At 37.1% G+C, this 23,050-nt stretch overlaps 1 long non-coding RNA gene across 1 annotated transcript in view; it reads right to left on the bottom strand.

Annotated features, from left to right (window-relative positions):
* LOC133056709 (uncharacterized) overlaps positions 1–19,492 on the bottom strand; it is a 418,882-nt gene extending 399,390 nt beyond the window's left edge. Inside the window, exon 1 of the long non-coding RNA XR_009692885.1 lies at positions 19,385–19,492. This is a non-coding gene — a long non-coding RNA (uncharacterized LOC133056709). The remainder of the gene's footprint in view (positions 1–19,384) is intronic.
* Between the last annotated feature and the right edge of the window lie 3,558 nt (positions 19,493–23,050).

Below are 23,050 nucleotides of genomic sequence, written 5' to 3'. Positions count from 1 at the left end.
TCTGGAAAAATTGAAGCTTCCTTTGGTTCAATTAGTGAACATGTTCTTTAGACTGATTCATCAAGTTACATTGTCTCAATTCTATTTTCACCCTGTATGTGTAGATAAGGTCACACTTAAAAATATATAATCTCCAAGGGTCAGTCTTTATTATCGCAGACATGACAATTTATGTTGTTGCAACTCTAGCAATCAGAGTCTCTTAATGGCATCATAAAACTTGACACACCATTTTTTTTCCCTACAGGGGAGAAAATTAGGAGGTTCAATTTCAATATAGAAATGGCACTCAGAAAAGTGATCACAGATAAATCTCAAAACTATTTTCAGAAAGAGGTTTCATTTTCTATGTCTTGTACACTAAAAGTATGTCTCTGAAATTAACTCATTTTTTATATGTGATCACAATCCAAACCATGTTACAAATTCTATAAATCCCGTACAAGACTTCTAATGGCTGGAATTAGAAAGCTACATTTGGGAGGTAGCTTAACCTATAATATTTTACTAATTCAAAAGAGAATGTATGCTAAGAACTTGAAATTTGAATTTAACTTCTGCTTCTGAGAACTGGTGATCAGGATTTGCAGTTTGCAACTTCAGCGCTTAAATGAATCCAGGATTTATTATTGAGATCAGTAGACTGCCTATAAATGCAACCCTAGGCTGCTTGCTACTTACACTTAAATATGACTTAGCTGAAAACAGCTTAATCAGAACTTGTGGAAATGCCATCACTCTCCATACATAAAAGATATACTCCATCATATAGTCTATTTATGCCTGAAACATTATTCTGCAGGTTACTTTTACTATGACTATGTTATTGATTATCAGAAGTTTTAAACCGAATTTTGATTTTAACACTTTGTATGCTATTGCTTGGCTGAAGACAGTCAATCATTAGCATGTACCAGCTACAGCATTCCTGGGGGGGCTGCCTTAATGCACCCAAGTCCTCTTTAAATCACATACTCCTCAGTGTAACAAAGGAAGAGGGGGTTATCAGTAGGCTAAAGGCCTGACATTTGTACCAAGGAAGAAAGAACCAGTGTTCAACTGTATTCCAGTATAGATCCATATCACCTATTTGAAAAGTGACTGTTAATGAGTTTGTAATTCAGTGCTTGGAACTGTGGTGATGGTGGTTTAGTCATTAAGTTGTCTCCGACTCTCGCTACCCCATGGACTGTAGCCCGCCAGGCTCCTCTGTCCATGGAGTGTGTTGCCATTTCCTTATCCAGGGGATCTTCCCCACCAGGGATCGAACTTGGGTCTTCTGCATTGCAGACAGATTCTTTATTGACTGAGCCACAAGGGAAGCTCAGTTGGTTCATATGAAATAAAATCTTCCTCACTCTTCAACACTACAGTGAGGAAATGCCAGAAAAACTTCATTGTTGACACTGTCTTTAGGAACCAACAAGAACTTCATAGTGGTGGTGGGTTTTGTTTTTCATATACTTTATTTTTAATATAAACTTCTTTTTGGCTTGGTTTGAGGATGATGGAGGTGAGCTGTGAACTCCAGAAAGGCAAAGACAGAGGCAGAGACAAAATAATGGAGAGTCATAGATCTTGTGTCTATAACACAAGTTATCTCCATAAAGTAAAGCTCTTTGAGATGGCTCGCTGGGATGCATTTAATTAACAAAATAGTCTGCCTGTTTCCAAAGAAATTTTTATAATAAAAGCATATTGCATTTTGGCATCACCATATTTCCTGCAGTAAGACTTCACATCTGATTTCCTTGTCTTCTTTGTGTCTCACATAGGATATATTTCTTATGGAATTTCTATAACCAGTGGTCTGAAAAAAAATGTTTTCCCTGTGACTAATAAGAAAAAATATATTTTATTGCAACCACATGTATACATTGAGACTTAAATATATAAAGTTATAAATATATCATTATACATATAACTTAAAAGGTAAAAACTTTTACAAAACTTTACTTACCCTTACCATGAGTAGTACATCTTGCTATTTTTTGTCTGTTCTATTTAATTTTATTTTAAAAAATGTCTTCATGATCTACCATGTTGATCTCACTACCACTAATGGTTTGCCAACCACATATTGGAAAACTCTGATATGTTTGTTTACCCCGAAATGGCTTGGTAGGTTGTATGTATACCTGCAAAAAGTTGAATTTCGATTTTTGAACACAGTCTCTGCATAGTATAAAACTCTGCATGTAAGCAGAAATAAATTCTTAATTTTATTTTTTGTCATAATGAACACATGTTTCATCCTGTTCTTAAATGTAGTATCATGAGTGTAGGAATTAGGAGGCCTGGTTTCTAGTTTTTGCCCTTCTGAAAATGAGCAGTAAGTCCTTAGTACTTATTTCACCTGAAGGAACCAAAGAATTAGGCTTTTAGACCTAAAAGAGCCTCTCTCTCTGTATGTATATAAATATTATATGTATATGTGTGTGTGTGTGTGTGTGTGTGTGTATCTTTGTTTTGATCTTTCTACCATGTGTTTATGTTCTTTTTATAATAATATACAGAAAAATAAATAAACTTAACTGGATTACTTTTAAATTTCTATAGTGCCACCTGGGAAGGCCAAAGAAAAATGGATGAACTTAACTGGATTACTTTTAAATTTCTGTTTAGGTTTAACAATAAGCATTCTGTTTTTTTGCCATCAGTTATAACTGTGTAATTTCTCAACTTCATGGCCTTTTTCTTGGCTGGTTCTCCTGGTAAACCTGTATCTCATATTTTTAAGATAATGAATTAGAACTTCTTTGTGGAACAGGTGATGATGAGAAAAAAAAAAAATATATATATATATATATATATATATATATGACTTGTAAGAATCCAACACACAATCTCTGCTTAATGTCTAGTCCATGGCCCCTAAATCTAACTTTTTTAACTCCTTTTTCCCCCCAAAAGAAATCCATGTTTCTGTTTCTTATATGAGGTCTAAGATCTCTCTGTATGAGACAGTGAAACACAAACTATTCACCTCAATGCTTTCCTCTGCTGCATTAAATTTTTCAAGAACAAGTATTAGCTAAGAGATACTAAAATTTGGTGCATTCTTAATAATAATTTAAGCATGCTGGTAAAAGTTGATTGTGTGTTCTTTTCTATCCTTGTCAACAAGGGTGATATTTAGTTAAATGTAATGTAAAGCCACATAAACATAAAACTTTTCTTATTACAAACTCTTCATTTAAGATTTTTTCTTCTAGAAGTTTTAACATAAAACTTTCAGATTTTCCTATGAATTATACTCCAGATGTGTTAAATAAGATGTCTCTATTAAAATTTTTGATCCCTATTCAAGACATGAATTCATTGACTACTGCAGCATACACATAGAATGATACAGATTTCATGTTCTGTGATGTACTTAAACTAGCTTTAGACATCAAAGATTTGCATTCTTCTGATGTGAACTGAACTACAGGCCCAAAGAATAGGCCTTTGTAGGGGGATATGGAGCTTGAAAGAAATAGCTAAGCAGTTATGCTTCGCCCTGTCAAACAGCAGATTTCATATTCACTACCACAAGATGGTTTTTCTCTGAATAGCCTCCATTTCATGTGTTTGTTGGGGTGAGATAGCCTGTCTCAGTGCAGGCTAGTTAAATTCTTGAGAACTGTAACATTTTTAATATACATACCGATACTTCTCAGTCTGCAAGTGTAGATATATTAAAGTCTAATTGGAGATGTATGTTTAAATATTGTCTTTATAGAATTAGTTACACAAAAGCTGTGTGACAAACACGGGAGTCCTAGAGAGTAGGGGAAAATTTAGAAATCTACATATGCATTTGAGGGGTCTCAGAAGAGATAAGGGTCTCCCTCTCTCTATCACACTATAGAAAGTACTTCTGGTGACAAATAGGTAAAAACTTCCCCTTATAAAATAAGTCCTGAGGACATAATGAAATGACATGGTGAATATAGTTAGTAATACTGTATTTCATATTTGGAAGTTGTTAGAATAAATCTTAAAAATTCTCATCACAAGAAATAATGTGAAGTGATGGATGCTGACTAGACTTACTGCGATGATCATTTTTCATTACACACATATCTAGTCATTATGTTGTACACTTAAAACTAATACAATATTATATATCAAGTATATCTCAATATAAATAAATAAAATTAATATATTTACTTCTCAGTGTTCTATATGCCACATTTACCTATACATTTTTACTTGTAAAACTATAAAACTCATTAATAAAAAAATAACTAAAAATATATAATATGTACTGATCATCAAATTAACTATCTGGCTAAGAACATATTAAAGAGTTCATTTTAATTATGAATCATCACTCCAAGGTGATTCTTTCAGAAGTGAAGGACAATGTAGGAAGTAAGATGTGAGGAGAATTCTAGATTGAGCTACTCTAACTGTATGTAAACACATCCCATAATCTGTGAAACTGCCTTATTTCTGCCAAAGATTTCTTGCAGATGAGAAACATATAAACAACATGTAATAACATTTGAGACTCTATGAGTCTAATGTGAAACCAGGGAAAGTATCAACACAGGTTAAAATCTTCAAAAATAAAAAATCTTAATTGTTTATATTTTCTTTTATGATTATAATAAAATAACAGTAATTAGCTATCTAACTGATTAGTGCTAATTAGATCTTATTTTTTTGTGTCAGTACGTATGTATTGGGGCATCCTAGATGGCTCAGTGGGTAAAGGGTCTGCCTGCAATGCAGGAGACTCAGGAGAAGTGGGTTTGATCCCTGGGTCAGGAAGATTCCCCTAGAGAAGGAAATGGCAACCCACTCCCTGCGTTGTGAAGAGTACCCTGGAGAAGGAAATGGCAACCCACTCCAGTATTCTTGCCTGAAAAATCCCATGGACAGAGAGGCCTGGTGGGCTACAGTCCATGGGATCACAAAGAGTCAACACAACTGAGTGACTAAGTACACATAAGTATATAACTAAGTACACACAAGTATATACTATTATATATAAGGATCATTAAGGAAAATAGAAACCACACTAAGTAATTCAAACAGAAAGATATTTAAAACACGGTTTTAAGAAAAAAATAATAAAGATCAATGAAATCAAGGACTGTTTCTGTTTAAAAAGATAATCGGTAAACCTCTAGCCAGGCTCATCTAGAAGGAAAGAGAAAAGACCCAAATAAACAAAATAAAAGAGAGAGGAGAAATAACCACTGATGTCACCCAGATACAAAAGGTCATGGAAATACTACAAACAGTTATATGCCATCATATTGGATGATCTAAGAGAAATGGAAAAAATTTCTAGAAATTATACAGCATGACAAGACTGAGTCAAGACAAAATAGGCAATTTGAACAGATAGATCACTAGAACAGATATATCACTAGAATTTGTCATTAAAACAGAAAACCTCCCAGCAAACAAGGCTTCTGACCACAGGACTTCACAGGAGAATTCTATCAAGCATATGGAGAAGAACTTATACCTGTCCTTCTCAAACTATTCCACAAATTTGAAGAGGATGGAACAATCCCAAAGTCATTCCACAAGGCCACCATTATTACCCTGATACCAAAACCAAAGACACCACAGTAAAAGACAATTACAAGCTGATATCTTTCATGAATATAGATGCAAAAACTCTCAACAAAATATTAGCAAACTAAATCCAAAAATACATGAGAAGGATAATATAACATGATCAAGTTTCATTTATTCCCAGGTCAAAAGCATGGTTCAATACTTGCAAATCAATGTGATATAGTACATTAACAAAAAGAAGAAAAAAGGAAGGAGAAAAATTACATGATCATCTCAATAGACAGGAAAAGCATTTAACAAAATTCATTGTCTATTCATGATTAAAAACTCTCAAAAATGGATATGGAGGGAACATATCTCAACATAGTAAAGACCATTTATGACAAACCCAAGTTTGTCACACAATACTCAACACTAAAGTTGAAAGCCTTCCTGCTACACTCAGTAACAAAACAAGGATGCCTATTTTTCAAAACTTCTATTAACAGAGCTCTATAAATATAGGGAATAAATATAAGGAATCCAAATTTGGAAGTGAAGAGGTAATATTGGCACTATTTTCAGGTGACAAAATAGTCTATATACAGAGAGAACCCTAAAGTCTCCATCTAATAGCCATAAGAAATAAATGAATTCAGCAAGATTCCAGGATATAAGATTAATATGCAGAAATATATTTTGTTTCTATATACTAATAATGAAACTTCAGAAAGAAAATTTTAAGAACTCCCATTTAAAAATCACATAAAATTACTTAGGAAAAAAATTAAGAAGGTGAAAGACCTATACTCTAAAATCTACAGAACATAATGTGATCTTTCAAAAGCACATGGCATTTTTCACAGAACTAGAACAAACCTAAAATTTATAAGGAACCACAAAAGACCTTGAATTGCCAAAGCAACCCTGAGAAAAAAGAACAAAGCTGGAGGCATAACCCTCCGAGATATCAAACTATCTTACAAAGCTACAGTCAAACTATCTTACAAAGCTATAGCAACCAAAACAGCAGTGTGATTTTGGCACAGAAACAGACACACAGATCAATGGAATAGAATGGAGAACCCAGAAATAAGCCCATGCACCTATAGTCACTTAATCTATGACAAATGAAGCAAGAATATACAATGAGGAAAAGATTCTCTCTTCAAGTAGTGCTAGGAAAACTGGACAGCTACAGGTAAAATAATGAGATAAGAACATTCCTTCATACCATATATAAAAACAAACTCAAAATGGCTTAAAGACAAATTTAACAATTGAAACTAAAAAACTCCTAGAAAAGTACATTTGCAGAACACTCAATATAAATCACAGAAATATTTTCTTATATCAGTCTCCTAAGACAAAATAAATAAAACCAAAAGCTTTTAAACTTGAAAGCTTTTGCACAACAAACAGAAACATCAACAATAAGACAACCTATATAATGGTAAAAGTATTTGCAAATGATGCAACTGGTAAGTACAGCTCATATAAATAAACAACCCAACCAAAAAATGTGAATACGTTGAATAAGTATTTCTCCAAGAAGACATACAAATAGCAAACTGGCACACAAAAAGCTCCTCAACATCACTAACTAAAAGAAATGCAGGTCAAAAACACAATAAAATATCACCTCATATCTGTGAGAAAGGCTATCACCAAAAAGTCTACAAATAACTAATTTTGAAGAGGATGTAGAGAAAAGGGAACCCTCATACACTGTTGGTTGAAATGTAAATTGGTATAGCTACTATGGAAAACAGCATGGAACTTCCTCAAAAATTAAAATAGAACTACCATATGAATCAGCAATTCCACTTCTGGGTATATATCCAGAAAAAATGAAAACAATAATTTGGAAAGATACATGCATTTTAATGTTCACTGAAACATTATTTACACTAGTATACTATCACACTACTTATGTAACGTATATGCAGAGTACATCATGAGAAACACTGGGCTGGAGGAAGCACAAGCTAGAATCAAGATTTCCGGGAGAAATATCAATAACCTCAGATATGCAGATGACACCACGCTCATGGCAGAAAGTGAAGAAGAACTAAAGAGCCTCTTGATGAAAGTGAAAGCGGAGACTGAAAAAGTTGGCTTAAAGCTCAACATTCAGAAAACTAAGATCATGACATCTGGTCCCATCACTTCATGGCAAATAGATGGGGAAAGAGTGTCAGACTTTATTCTTTGGGGCTCCAAAATCACTGCAGATGGTAATTGCAACCATGAAATTAAAAGACACTTACTCCTTGGAAGGAAAGTTATGACCAACCTAGACAGCATATTAAAAAGCAGAGACATTACTTTGCCAACAAAGGTCTGTCTAGTCAAGGCTATGGTTTTTCCAGTGGTCATGTATGGATGTGAGAGTTGGACTATAAAGAAAGCTGAGCACCAAAGAATTGATGCTTTTGAACTGTGGTGTTGGAGAAGACTCTTGAGAGTCTCTTGGACTGCAAGGAGATCCAACCAGTCCATCCTAAAGGAGATCAGTCCTGAGTGTTCATTGGAAGGACTGATGTTGAAGCTGAAACTCCAATACTTTGGCCACCTGATGAGAAGAACTAACTCATTTGAAAAGACCCTGATGCTGGGAAAGATTGAGAGCAGGAGGAGAAGGGGACGACAGAGGATGAGATGGTTAGATGGCATCACCAACTCGATGGACACAGGTTTGGGTGGACTCCGGGAGCTGGTGACGGACAGGGAGGCCTGGGGTGCTGCGGTTCATGGGGTCGCAAAGAGTCAGACACAACTGAGCGACTGAACTGAACTGAAGCCATGGAAGCAACCCATTTGCCCATCAACAGAAAACTGGATTAAGAAGATTTGGTATGTGTACATATATATTGTGTATGCACACACATGCAAATGTGAGTATGTATATATATTTATGCACTTACACACAATGGAATATTATTCATATAAAATAATGAAATATTGCCATTTGCAGCAATATGGATGGACCCAGAGAATATTATGCTTAGTGAGATAAATCAGACAGAGAAAGATAAATACTGTGTGATATCACATGTGGAATCCAAAAAAAATAATAATAATACAGATGAATGCCTATGCAAAACAGAAACAGACTCACAGATATAGAAAACAAACCTGTGTTACCAAAGGGGATAGATAAGTGGGACTGGGGGGACAAATTGGGAATATGGGATTAACAAATTCAGCTACTGTATATAGATCAGATAAGCAACCAATATACTGTATGGCATGGGGAATTACACCATTATCTTAGAAAACTCTATAATGGAGTACAGTCTGCAAAAACACTGAATCACAATGCTCTACACATGAAACTAACACAATATTGTATATAAACTATACTTCAATTAAAAATAAAGTAGTAAAGCAAAATAAATAATACAAGGGTTTGAGAGTTGCAACAAATCACTGAAAGGCTTAAGAGAGTTACAACTGAGACGTAGGTGGGATGTCATTAAGTTTTAGTTTGGTGCCTCAGTTTTGGTCCTAAGAGTTAAAAAATTGTTTCCACTTTGAGTTATAGAACTGTAGGAAACAGGTGTCAATGACATAACTGACCAGTGGCCTCAAAGCTGCATACTGACAGAGAGGTGTAGTCTAACTGACCACAACAAAACATCCATTTGTTTAAGTCTATGGGCCCACAGTCCTCTGCAGGTAGAATAAATGCCACAGGTGACACATTGGTTGGTATTTTATGCTTTGTATTGGGAAAATAAAAATCTTTGTCTAGAAATTCATTAAAGGAAAATTCACTGAAATTACCTATGTTATGATAGTAAATGAGATTTTGGTCTTCAGTGTATGTTGATTTTTTTTTAAAGTTAGATGGGATTATTGTAGCAATTCCATTTCTACTGATACATTAGTTTAGGTGATTGTTAGTTAATTTAGAATTCTGCCTACTATAACTGTTAAGAGAGAGACATATTGGCAAGCCCCTAGTAACAACCCAATCAAAAAGTGGGCAAAAGACCTAAACAGACCATTCTTCAAAGAAGACATACAGATAGCTAATAAACACATGAAAAGATTCTCAACATCACTCATTATTAGAGAAATGCAAACCAAAACTAAAATGAGATATCACCTCACACCAGTCAGAATGACCATCATCAAAAAATCTACAAACAATAAATGCTGGAGAGGGTGTGGAGAAAAGGGAATCTTCCTGCACTGTTGGTGGGAATGAAAATTGATACAGCCACTATGGAAGACAGCATGGAGATTCCTTAAAAAAAAAAAAATTAGGAATAAAACCACCATATGACCAAGCAAGCCCACTACGGGACATATACCCTGAGGAAACCAAAATTGAAAAAGACACATGTACCCCAGTGTTCACTGCATCACGATTTACAATAGCTAGGACATGGAAACAACCTACATATACACTGACAGATGAATGGATAAAAAAATCTGTGGTACAATGGAGTATTACTCAGCCATAAAAAGGAACACATTTGAGTCAGCTCTAATGAGGTGGATGAACCTGGAGCCTAGATAGAGAGAGAAATAAATAAGAGAAAAACAAATATTGTATATTAATGCATACATATGGGATTTAGAAAGATGGTACTGATGAACCTATATGCAGGGCAGCAAATGGAGACATAGACATAGAGAACAAACTCATGGACACAGGAGGAGAGGAGGAAGTACAGGGTGTGTGGAGACAGTAACATGGAAACATACACATTACTATATGTAAAATAGATAGCCAATGGGAATTTGCTATATGCCTCAGGGAACTCAAACCAGGGCTCTGTAACACCCTAGAGAGGTGGGATGTGGAGGGAGGAGGAAGGAAGGTCCAAGAGGGAAGGGACATGGGTATTCCTACAGCTGATTCATGTTGACTGGCAGAAACCAACAGAATATTATAAAGCAATTATCCTTCAATTAAAAATAAATTTAATTATAAAAAAGAGCAACGTATTGGGAATCTTCAGCTTCACACTACATGGCACACTGCTTCTCTAGGGTGTTTTTTAAATGTTCCATGGGCTTCCCTGAAGGCTCAGTGGGTAAAGAATCTACCTGCAATGCAGGAGACTCAAGTTCAATCCCTGGGTTGGGAGGATTCCCTGGAGAAGAAAATGGCAACCCACACCAGTATTCCTGACTGGAAAATTCCATGGACAGGGGAGCCTGGAACACTACAGTCCAAAGGATGGCAAAGAGTCAGACATGACTGAATGATTAAGCATCAAAGTATTACAACAGTACATTTATGAGGTGGGAAGGGAGCGGTCATGAGACGCATTATTATTCTCTATAGTGGAGTAATGTTTTGAATTGGTCTAATTCCAGAATCTTAATTATTCCAGAACTAGAATTTTCAGTATGATACACCTTGATATTCCTTAACATGTAAAAAAACAAACAGAACCAGAATATCGGAATATCAGAATATGGGTTGTACAACTGCCATATCTATTAGAAGTGTAGCCAGAATCAGAACCCTGGTTTCCCAACTCTCTAATCCAGTAGTATTTTTCATAAAACCACCCTATTGAGGCCACAAAATTATAACAGGAAAATTTAGTTACTAGAACTACAGCTGTTTTCCAATTTTGATACAGGGAAGATGTAAGACTCCAATCTTGTGCCTAGTTTATTGTTTTAACTATAAAATAAATTTTACTGACACCTTGAGACTGTTCCATTTGTGCTATATCCAAGCAATGGGTAATAAAGAATAGTGGTACAAAGGAAAACAGTATCAAAAAAGAGATGCACTAGTTCCCATATCTTCCTCTTATATCTCCATGGCCTGCTCTCTTCTCTCTGTTAGGCCCTTTTCCAACAGGACTTTCTTTGAAAGGAGAACACTCTCCTAGTTCCTTGAATCTCCCTTGCTACAAAGTATTGATCACCACCTTGTTGTCAGCTCATTGTCTATATCAACCCAGTAGACTTTAGGCTGCATGATGACAGGGATGTCAGTCTGTTGTAGCCCATTACATCTTTGGTACCTAAAACAGTAGTTGGCACAGAAAAGTGCTCAGCAAACGTGTGGAATGAAAAAGGCTGGATCAATTTTTAGTTGGAAGAGATCAGGCTCATCTTGAGAATCAAAAAGGCCAAGAAAATGATGGAAAATATGGATAGCCACCTGAGTAAGTTTGTGTATGTTCACTTGCTCGGTCATGTGTGTTCACTTGCTTGGTCATGTCCAACTCTTTGCAACCCCATGGAATGTAGCCTTCCAGGTTCTTCTGTCCATGGGATTCTATAGGCAAGAATACTGGAGTGGGTTTCCATGCCTTTCTCCAGAGGATCTTTCCAACCCAGGTACCAAATCCAGGTCTCCCGCATTGCAGGCAGATTCTTCATAATTTGAGCTAATTGGGAAGCCCCCCAAAAATATGAGAAGCATTTATTATAAATATCAGTTCAGTTCAGTCGCTCAGTCGTGTCCAACTTTTGCAACCCCATGAATCACAGCATGCCAGGCATCCCTGTCCATCACCAAATCCCAGAGTTTACTCAAACTCATGTCCATCGAGTCAGTGATGCCATCTCGCCATCTCATCCTCTGTCGTCCCCTTCTCATCCTGCCCCCAATCCCCCCCAGCATCGTCTTTTCCAATGAGTCAACTCTTTGCATGAGGTGGTCAAAGTATTGGAGTTTCAGCTTCAGCATCAGTCCTTCCAATGAACATTCAGGACTGATCTCCATTAGGATGGACTGGTTGGATCTCCTGGCAGTCCAAGGGACTCTCAAGAGCCTTCTCCAACACCACAGTTCAAAAGCATCAGTTTTTCAGCACTCAGCTTTCTTCACAGTCCAACTCTCACATTCATACATGGCTCCTGGAAAAACCATAGCCTTGACTAGATGGACCTTTGTTGGCAAAGTAATGTCTCTGCTTTTTAATATGCTATCTAGGTTGGTCAAAACTTTCCTTCAAATGAGTAAGTGTCTTTTAATATCATGGCTGCATTCACCATCTGCAGTGATTTTGGAGCCCAAAAAATAAAGTCTGTCACTGTTTCCACTGTTTTCCCATCTATTTCCCATGAAGTGATGGGACCAGATGCCATGATCTTAGTTTTCTGAATGTTGAGCTTTAAACCAACTTTTCACTCTCCTCTTTCATTTTCATCAAGAGGCTTTTTAGTTTCTCTTCACTCTCTGCCATAAGGGTGGTGTCATTTGAATATCTGAGGTTATTGATGTTTATCCCAGCAATCTTTATTCCAGCTTGTGCTTCTTCCAGCCCAATGTTTCTCATGATGTACTCTGCATATAAGTTAAATAAGCAGGGTGACAATATACAGCCTTGACGAACTCCTTTTCCTATTTGGAACCAGTCTGTTGTTCCATGTCCAGTTCTAACTGTTGCTTCCTGACCTGCATATAGGTTTCTCAAGAGGCAGGTCAGGTGTTCTGGTAGTCCCATCTCTTTAAGAATTTTCCACAGTTTATTGTGATCCACATAGTTGAAGGCTTTGGCATAGTCAATAAAGCAGAAGTAGATGTTTTTCTGGAACTCTCTTGCTTTCTCGATGATCCAGAAGATGTTGGCAATTTGATCCCTGGTTCCTCTGCCTTTTCTAAAACCAGCTTGAACACCTGGAAGTTCATGGTTCACGTATTGCTGAAGCCTGGCTTGGAGAATTTTGAGCATTACTTTACTAGCGTGTGAGATGAGAGCAATTGTGCGATAATTCAAACATTCTTTGGCATTGCCTTTCTTTGGGATTGGAATGAAAACTGACCTGTTCCAGTCCTGTGGCCACTGCTGAGTTTTCCAAATTTGCTGGCATATTGAGTGCAGCACCTTCACAGCATCATCTTTCAGGATTTGAAATAGCTCAACTGGAATTCCATCACCTCCACTAGCTTTGTTTGTAGTGATGCTTTCTGAGGCCCACCTGACTTCACATTCCAGGATGTCTGGCTCTAAGTGAGTGCTCACACCATCGTGATTATCTGGGTCATGAAGATCTTTTTTGTACTGTTCTTCTGTGTATTCTTGCCACCTCTTCTTAATATCTTCTGCTTCTGTTAGGTCTATACCATTTCTGTCCTTTATTGAACCCATCTTTGCATGAAATGTTCCCTTGGTATCTCTAATTTTCTTGAAGAGATCTCTGTGTTTCCCATTCTGTTGTTTTCCTCTCTTTCTTTGCATTGATTGCTGAGGAAGGCTTTCTTATCTCTCCTGGCTATTCTTTAGAACTCTTCATTCAGATGGGAATAGCTTTCTTTTTCTCCTTTGCTTTTTGCTTCTCTTCTTTTCACAGCTATTTGTACGGCCTCCTCAGACAACCATTTTGCCTTTTTGCATTTCTTTTCCATGGGGATGGTCTTGATCCCTGTCTCCTGTACAATGTCATGAACCTCCGTCCATAGTTCATCAGGCACTCTATCAGATCTAGTCCCTTCAATCTATTTCTCACTTCCACTGTTTAGTCATAAGGGATTTACTGGGATTCAATTTAAGTGGTAATAACATTTAGGTGGCCTAGGACTTTGGACTCACTACTTTAGATAACATTAAGCTATCACACCAGTTGATCTGTCATGAGCAGTTAAAAATACCAAACTGTAATGTCTAACTCTGCTACTTAGGTCCTGCAAAATATCTATCAGAGATAAATCATTGTTATAGAATAGTATGGGCTTCCCCAGTGGCTCAGTAAAAAATCCACCTGCAATGTAGCAGACCTGGGTTCCATCCCTGGGTTGGGAAGATCCCTGAGAAGAGGGAACGCCTACCCACTCCAGTGTTCTGTCCTGAGGACTGCAAAGAGTTGGACATGACAGAGTGACTTTCAACACACACAGGATAGTATCTTAAGGAGACAAACTAGCTACTTACTGCTTTAGTATTTTATATATGTAACTTACCAGAAAGTGGCATTAGCTGTTTAGATACCCACAGAATTACTTTTATTTAGTGGGATCCAGGCTTGGATCTTTCCTTTTCCAAAAATCAACCTAAGAACTACCCCTATAGATTTCATATTTGTTTTAGGATTTAGGAGGATTTTGTCATTGTTTTTCTTGTTTTTGAGAAACTGACAAAGTGTTGAATGTTATTCAGTACCTCCTCAGTAATGCTTAACCAAACTTTTATTCAAAATTAGTAATTTAGCAATAAAACAAGCAAACACATGTGCACACGCACACACACACACACACACACACACACACTAGGTTACACAAAAGAACTGATAGGTTTTACTCCTCCTAATAATGAGTTCCATGATAAATAGCAGCCTTTCATCTTTGCCTTGGCTGCCAGGATGTTTAGAACTATTGTTATCTTCTTTGGATGACCACCTACCTTCCCATGTGTACCTGGGATTCCTGGGTGTCTCAGGACACAAGCCTTTCAGTACCCAAACTGGACAGTTTCAGGCTAACCAGGAAGGCTTTGATTATAAAATACATGCTTGTCTTTGAAACTTTAAAAATTATAAATTTATAAAAACTGCATTTATTTATAAATATAATTTACTTACATATTTATAAATCTCTAAAGTTTATAAAAAAGTAAACTAAGTTGCAGGCACTCAGTCTGAAAGGGTAATTCTGTTTGACTAGTTGGATTAAGGAACCAGAACTAAGGGTGAGAGAGTCCTCAAGGAAAGGATTTGAAAGTCACTGATGTGGAGAAACAGCTAAAGAACAGATGGTCCCTTTATGTACCCTGCTGAGAGAAGCAAGAGACATATACTAAATGGTAGAGGGGAAAAAAAAAAAGAGAGAGACAAAACAGGAAGAGAAGCTTCTATTTTTATTATTGTCTACAGCTCTTATATTTTGTTTAAAAGTTCTCATCAAGATCCTACATTCCTTGATAATTTCTTTATTGATTTTCACATGTTTAAACCAAGACATACTGTCTTTAAATAGTGTTAAAAATTAATGGATTTGGTAGGTGCTAAGCAGGGAGAAAGTCTAAACCTATTAATTGAAGAAGGTTTGGCCTAAATAATACTGTCACTGTAAAGTGACAAAGCTCTGAGTGGAGATGTTTGGGTTGGAAATGATGCAGAAAGAATTCCAGCCACCACCACACACTGCAAAGCACTCCCTGGTGCCCCTGCATCATCACTTTCTCAGCCTGTCCTGAGCCAACATATTGTTTTTCTGTCCAAGTAATTTTCACTAACACCCACAGAATCCCCAGCAGTGACTGCACTGAACATAACACCTGGCAAAAATTCAACTTAATGTGAGCAAAACGGCATCACAGCATTTTAGCTCCTGTATAAAAATCTCCCTCCACACTCTGAAAGACAGGAAAGGAAATGAACAAGCTCATGGTTATGAAATTAAGCAGTCTTCAGCCACTAATTCCAAGACAAATAAATAAAACATGCATATTTTATAACCTGGTTCCAGCACCAAGGAAAGCAAAATTATACAATTCTACCCAGAGAGCATCTGTGTGATAGAAGCAGCTTAATAATTAAAACCAAGTCCTTTTCCGAGAAGCTTTTTCCATCAGATTCAAGACACATGCAAGGGGTCTTTCCTGGTTCCAGGGACTGCGCCGGTTCAATTCACTTTATTATTTCCATCAGAGAAATTTCATCAAATACAGACGACATGTAATTTTTTAAATTTACTTTGTATCACACCATCATTTTAGACTAAGTTTACCACTAAGCTTATTTACTAGTCAATGAATGTATCATTTTTGACAAAGCAGAGATATAAGAGAAAGAAAATTGTGAAAGTTGCCAGAACATTTGCACCCTTTCGCTCAGGTTTTTTCAATTTAATAAACTGCTGTCACATGGAAAACTGGTCACCTAGATTTTTCATGCGTGAGACTTGATACCCAGAAATGCCCTTACTAAATAATGGGATCCATGAGGCCTCATTTAAAAGTGTAGCCCCATTTAGTTTGAGCTGAATTTTGTCACGTGTGCTGCTGAATAAAGAGCCCCACTGTTGGCTCCATCTCCACAAGCTGACAGCCCAGCCTTGGCTCTGGTATAACGGTTTTTGTTTTGTTTTGAGGTAGACTCCTTAATCACATTAGAAGCTATTATAATCCCCTGGCCAAAGAGACAGCTTGCTCTTGGTGGGGCCACACATCCGGGCCCCAGTGCTTCAAGTCATGGATTTCCATTTCACTGATGAGACAACATTATCCTCTTGACACAGTTCCTTTCTGTCCAACAGTTGGTGCTATCTTTCTACCACATAGAAGCCTAGAACACACTGGAGAGTGTTCAAATAGTTGGAGAAAAGAAAACCTTTTCTCCACACATTTTTACTTAAGGTATTATTTTATTTATTTCAAACTCTGTGAAAGGAACTGTCTCCAGTATCAACTGGCTTTTCTATTTTTTATGCTAGGATAGAAAAAAAAAATGCACAAGCTGCACTATTATTGCTCTAAAGTTTCATGTCCAGTTCTGGGTATTAATTAAGCATAGTGGTTAAAAAAGTGACCTATGTCATTAGCTGGCCCTGGTTTTGAAACCTGGATTTTTCTCACATTACTATGTGACTTTTTGGAAAGTGATTCAGACTCTGTATAGGAGTTTGGTGTGTGTTAGTCACTCAGTCGTGTCTGACTCTTTGCGACCCCATGGACTGCAGCCCACCAGGTTCCATGGGGAGCTGTCCATGGAGTTCTCCAGGCAAGAATTCTGGAGTGGGCTGCCATTCCCTTCACCAGGGGATCTTTCTAACCCAGGGATCAAACCCAGGTCTCCTGCATTGGAGGCAGATTCTTTACTGTCTAAGCCACCAGGGAAGCCTCCATAGAGGAGTTTACCCATCTATAAAGCAATACACAAAAATAAATATCTACCTCTTAACATGTTTGGGGAAGTTAAGGAAATAATGCCAATATGTATTAGTAGTATATTGTCACATAACTGCTGCTTATCATTATTATCATTATAAGGTATTTTAAAAGTAGCTAAATAGATTTTTATATATCTAGAAAATTAAGATAATCCATACCTTTAATAAATATAATACATATGTTCTATGGTAAAACTGTACATTTTCAAAAAATTAAATACCAGAAAAACACACATGCCAAAAAATGTAGAGTTTCACATTAATAAAAATATTTTAATTCTAGCAAATCTATTCTTAAAATATCTGCTGATACCACAGTCCATAAGCTGGAGTCCACGAGTGCGGGAGTCAGCTGTTGAGTGTGTTGTATAGAGTGGGCTGTTTCCTGATTCAAGAATGTTCAGGATTAAAAGACAAAATTGTGCTAAAAAACAATCTGCTGACATTATTTCCAGAAATTCTCTCAAAATCCCATAATAACCAGTACTTTAAAAAAACAGTTGTTCATGAAGCAAATTATTTAGTAACATATTGTTCAGAGAGATCTATTTCAGCATTTACCCAGGCACACATGGATATATGTTATACTTAAGGGCTCTTATTCATACGACTAACAAATTCAAACAATAAGAAAGCAATTCCTCCCTGTAGCTCCCCAACAGAGCTCAAACTGTACCCATTAAGAATGAAACAGAACCCTTAGAAATAGAAACAGAAACCCTTTACAGGAATACACCTGTAAAGATAATGATTCTCTTTGTTCTCTGATAATGTAAAAAAAAGAAACACAGCTTTTTCAAGGAACTCTGACACCACATAATAAAGTCATTGTTACTGCCCACCAATTCTGGCAGGCTAGACCTTGGTGATCTTTGATACAGAGTGATAGCATAGTTTCTAAGATACTTCCAACAACTATAGCAGTGTTTGCAAAGAGCTTACATCCATAGTCGCTATACAAAATAAGTCATGTGGAAATTTCATGGCCACTGTTTTGTTTTTTTTTTTAAGGTGATATGAATATTACCTGCTAAAGAAAGATCCAGTCAGCCTCTTTCCCGCCCATTTTGAGGGGTAAGTACTGTCTAGGACCAGAGTGTAAAAATACTTATGTACCATATAAGATGTTATTTAAAAAAATGCAAAAACACTCACCTTCATTCTATATTTTTACTATTTGAAAAAATAGCCAGCACTCCACTTCCAACACACACACCCCACCAGTAATATTTTTTTTTTCCTTTTTTCCTTCTGATTCCAGAAAGGATGCTGAGCCAACTAATTTTTGCAAATGGCCCCTCGGCAAATCCACTTGGAAGCCCACAGCCCTGGGCAGAGGAAAGCACAGCTGCTTACACTTGTATCCTCGCTTCTGCTCTAACACTTGTTTGCTCTTCCCCCACCAAATAGAAACACATGCAAGAAGGAAGAGGGTCCTGGGCAACAACATTTGGAAGTTGAAAACCAGTTAGATAGGGTAGTTGTTAGGAGCAGTGGTGGAGGAGTAGGAAGGCTTCAGAGGAGAGGGAAATGAGAAGTAAAGGGGAGCTAGAGACCTTCAGGGTGTGAACAATTCTGGAACCAGCAAAGTGCCCACAATTAGGTGGGTGGGTTCATGTGTAATTCCGCGTGATTAATCTCAGCCTTTTTCATGTAATGGGGTTATTTGGAATCCATTGAGATAATAGATGTGAAATAATTTCATAAAAATTCAAGCACAATATGAGTGTGAAGTTTTAGTCATAAGTGATTACAGCTATTTTACCAAAGGAAAGGCCTGAGGGCATGAGGGAAGTTTGAATTAATACAATATTAATTATTCTGTAGTTCAGTAATTTCTGTAGTTCAGAAAATTCTTTTCTCATTAAAAAAAAGAGAGAGGGTAGTGTAGATGCTAAAATACCCATTTGCCCAAGATATTACACACCTCTTAATCTTTTAATTAACACAGCATCTGTGTGAAGGACTCTTTAAGTCTTACAAACCACATTACCACAGTTGCCTGAATATTCCTCAAACCACTGGGAACTGAATTTTTGCCATGGGGGTTATAAAACCCAACAGACTTACCTGGTTCATAAATCCTTCAGCTTCCTGGTTTGGAGTCAAACAATTCTTCAGTCCTCTCTCCTTACTCAGAGATTACTCCGCAACGCTGCAACAACTCGCATCCGGGCCCACCGTGATTCACCTTGCCTTCTATAGGTGCCTTTTGCCACGTGACTTTGTAGCTCCTCCTATATTAAAAGGATACAGTATGTTTTCTTTCCTCTGACTTTGGGCTTTTGGCCATGAGGTGGCAACACACTCCAGTATGCTTGCCTGGAGAACCCCACGGACAGAGGAGCCTGGCAGTCATGGGGTCACAAGAGTTGGACACGACTGAGTGACTAAACCACCATCACCACCATTATGAGACTTGTTTTGGCGAACAGAATATGGCAGAAATGATAGTGTACCCGCTCTGGGTCTATGGCGCCGCAAGACGCCTTGCAGCTTTCTAGTCTCTTGCTTAATCCTCTGCTGTTACCAGGAGGAAGACTCGCCTTCAGTCTTCAGTGCATCAGAGGGAGATGACGGACGTGTGGGGAAGAGCTGCCCCAGCCGAGCCCAATTTAGCAGCCCTTCTAGGCCCCGCAGGTGCATGAAATAAACCATTTCTTCTTTTGAGGGCTGCTGAGACCTTTGATTATGCATTACCCAGGTTTATTGAAGCAACTGTTAATCCAGACGCTGACCCTCCAAAGTTAATCATTTCTTCTGGCACCATGAGAGTGAGGTCAGCCCCAAACCCTTCAGGCCCTTTCCGCTTGGACTCTTTTTCATTTGTCTATTATCTCCGCATGGTAACAACATGGTCACTCCCCTAACCAAACTGCATTCCTGTTTTTAAGCCATAGTTAAAAGAAATTTCTTTTGAAATAATAGTGGAGGAAATGCAAGGTCCTTTTTAAGAAAAAGAATGGAGAATCCATGCATGGGAATATGTATCTCTTCTTGAACCATCCTCTACAGTCAAAGATTTAAATCCAGCACTTAAGATTATCCAAACGCATAGCCACTAAAACAAAACAGAACAGAAACTTAAAATCTGCCCTTGTGTTAGCATTCACATCTCTTGGGATGATATGAAATGGGGGGGGGGGGGTGGTTAAGAGTCACTCAGTTGTGCTCTTGGATGATCACAGAGCTATCTTTAGAACCAGGCAGAACCAGGTTACTGAAGCACAAATAACGGTGTACGCCTGGGAAGCAAAAGTAAATTTTCCAAGCATCTCTGTCTTCCTTTGTCAAAATACGGATATTTTGACAGTTTTCTATTAAGCTATTTTCTCAGCTTATTAAAAGGGACAAATGAGAAAGACATATTGGAGGCATTTGCTGGAGCTACAGGCAGCCTCCATTCTCTTTTCTAGCCAGACTAAGATGTATATCCCATAGTATCCTTACCATACTCTCTCCATTTTTGTTTAAACAAGTGACATTGCATGTCATCGTCATTGCTACTGCTACACAGTAAGACATATCTTATTATGTCAAATGAACTGTTTGAAACTCAGTCGAATAAGCCCAGGGCACATACAGTTTTGTTTTGTTGTTTTTGCCCTCATTCTACAAGTCCATGCTCAAAGAATAAAACCTTGTGCTCTTACTTTGATTTGGAGTTCAAACAACACTCAGAGAACTCAAACAAGTTGTTTTTATGTTTTGTTCTAGTTGTGACTTTATCTCCTGTATTCCTTCCTTAAGTTCATAGGGACTGGATGGGAAGTTGATACTGTTTTTCTTAACTGGCTGAGAAGTTGATCATCACCTGAAAATTTCATGATCCGGAATTAACCTTTGGATCCAAAGACAGACTTTATTCCCACAAAATCAAAATTGGTAACACTTTCTTGGATACCCACTGTACAAAAACAAAAATTATGTTAACTTGACTGTACAAACATTGATAAACATGAGCATACTTTTAAAAAACATAATGTTGCTTGTTCTCACAGTTTAAAAGTATAGCAGAAGAAATGGATTACTTTTTCCTTTAGAGCCTCTCCTAATAAGCTAACAAACATGAATAACTGTATTTCAGGATTTTCTCTGCTCCATAATCCTCCCTCAGAACTTTTCAGACACTGAAGAAATTTTCAAATATTAACCTTTGGAAAAAGTTGTCTTTTTAGAAAAGACAAAAGGAAAAAAAAAAAAAATCTATGTGAAATTTCCCAGAGACTATCCTTCTAATTTACACTAATGGATATGCAGGTCATATGGAAAATTAAACACCAAAATCTGAATTTTCAGGGCAAGAGAATTTATGCACACAAATCCTATTACCAGCTAATGGGATTTGTGGGGATCCCCAGTGACCTATTTAGAAAATGTACCCCCTGCAGTTCAAGATGAATATATCATGTGAGCTAAACCAGAATACTCAGTCCTGCAGTTGGCTTTATCCCCAGTCTGTCAGTGATCCCTCCATGATTTCTAAAAGATGCTGGCAACCATAGCAGTCTGCATATCTGACTGACAGTGCAAAATGACATCTATATTTTCTCTTTTAAGTTCTCCAAAATTTGTTTCAAATATTTTTTAAAGGCCGCTTCCTTCCTTTCTCCTTTCCTCTCTACCTTTTTTTCCTTCTTGTCTTCCTGTTCTCTTCTCCTTTTTCTCCTCACTTCCTTCTCCTTATTCTTAAATGTAGAAAAGAAGTGAAGCAAGCATTAAGGCATTAATATTCTCCCTCTGTCTGTACTTGGTTGAAGAGATTGAGGCTCCTGTCACAGTTAAAGTACCTGTCACTGCAGTGGTTTCAGAACTCTCTCATGATATAAACATATACATGTTTTTGGAGAACTATTTCTAAGTCAGGACCGTCAAGTGCTGAGAAAACCGAATCACCATGAGTGTGGAAGTGTCTGGTGGTATTGACACTGCACTCCTGTCTGTACAGTACTCCCTTGGCAAAACACCAGTTTTCTCTGGGACATGGTCTCTCACTAACTTCCTGCAGTCCTCTGACTGGATACAAAATCACCCTCCGCAGAGCATTGCCCCTTCCTTCAAAAGGGTGTGTTTCTATATACCAGCCAATGAAACATCTAAGTCCTCAAAGCAAACATCTCAAATCTTTTCTTGGAACATGCCATCTGAAAGTAAACATACAAAACTAACAAAACTAATGCAAAATTGAATCATTCCTCTTTAAACATATGAATTTTGAGAATGTTTTTATATTAATAACTAAAGAATTAAACTGTTTGATAAGGAAGAAATACCAGACAACCTTCCAAGAACTATCAGATAAGAAAAGAGTTTGAACATGAAATTCTTGGCATTACTTGGGTCACTATACATAATCTCATAGAGGGTTACTCTTATAATTAAAGGTGGGTAAAGTAATTCAAAATCAGATTTATGTGAAGCCAGAATAATGATATATAGTAAGATTCTTTACATAAGCTTTTTCTTAACACCAAAGGGTTAGATTTCTTATTTTTAAATAAGACCTTTTAAAATGTATAGAAATCACAATTTGTTTGGATATATACAGCTTATTATCACATTATTAGTTTCCCTATTTCATGTAGAACTTGACTTCTCCTCCAAAATTTCATAACATCCTAGCAGATGCATTCTGTACACAATCAATGATTGTGATTGTATTTCACTGTCTACTGATTTGTGTATGTCCCTGACCTCTTGGCGTCATTCCGTTAAGTCTCAGCAACACTCAAGAAT

The sequence above is a fragment of the Dama dama genome, chromosome 5 (assembly GCF_033118175.1).
Source record: "Dama dama isolate Ldn47 chromosome 5, ASM3311817v1, whole genome shotgun sequence".
Classification (NCBI taxonomy): Eukaryota; Metazoa; Chordata; class Mammalia; order Artiodactyla; family Cervidae; genus Dama; species Dama dama.
Note: the sequence above shows the minus strand (reverse complement) of the source record. Positions and strands in the feature narration are given on the sequence as shown.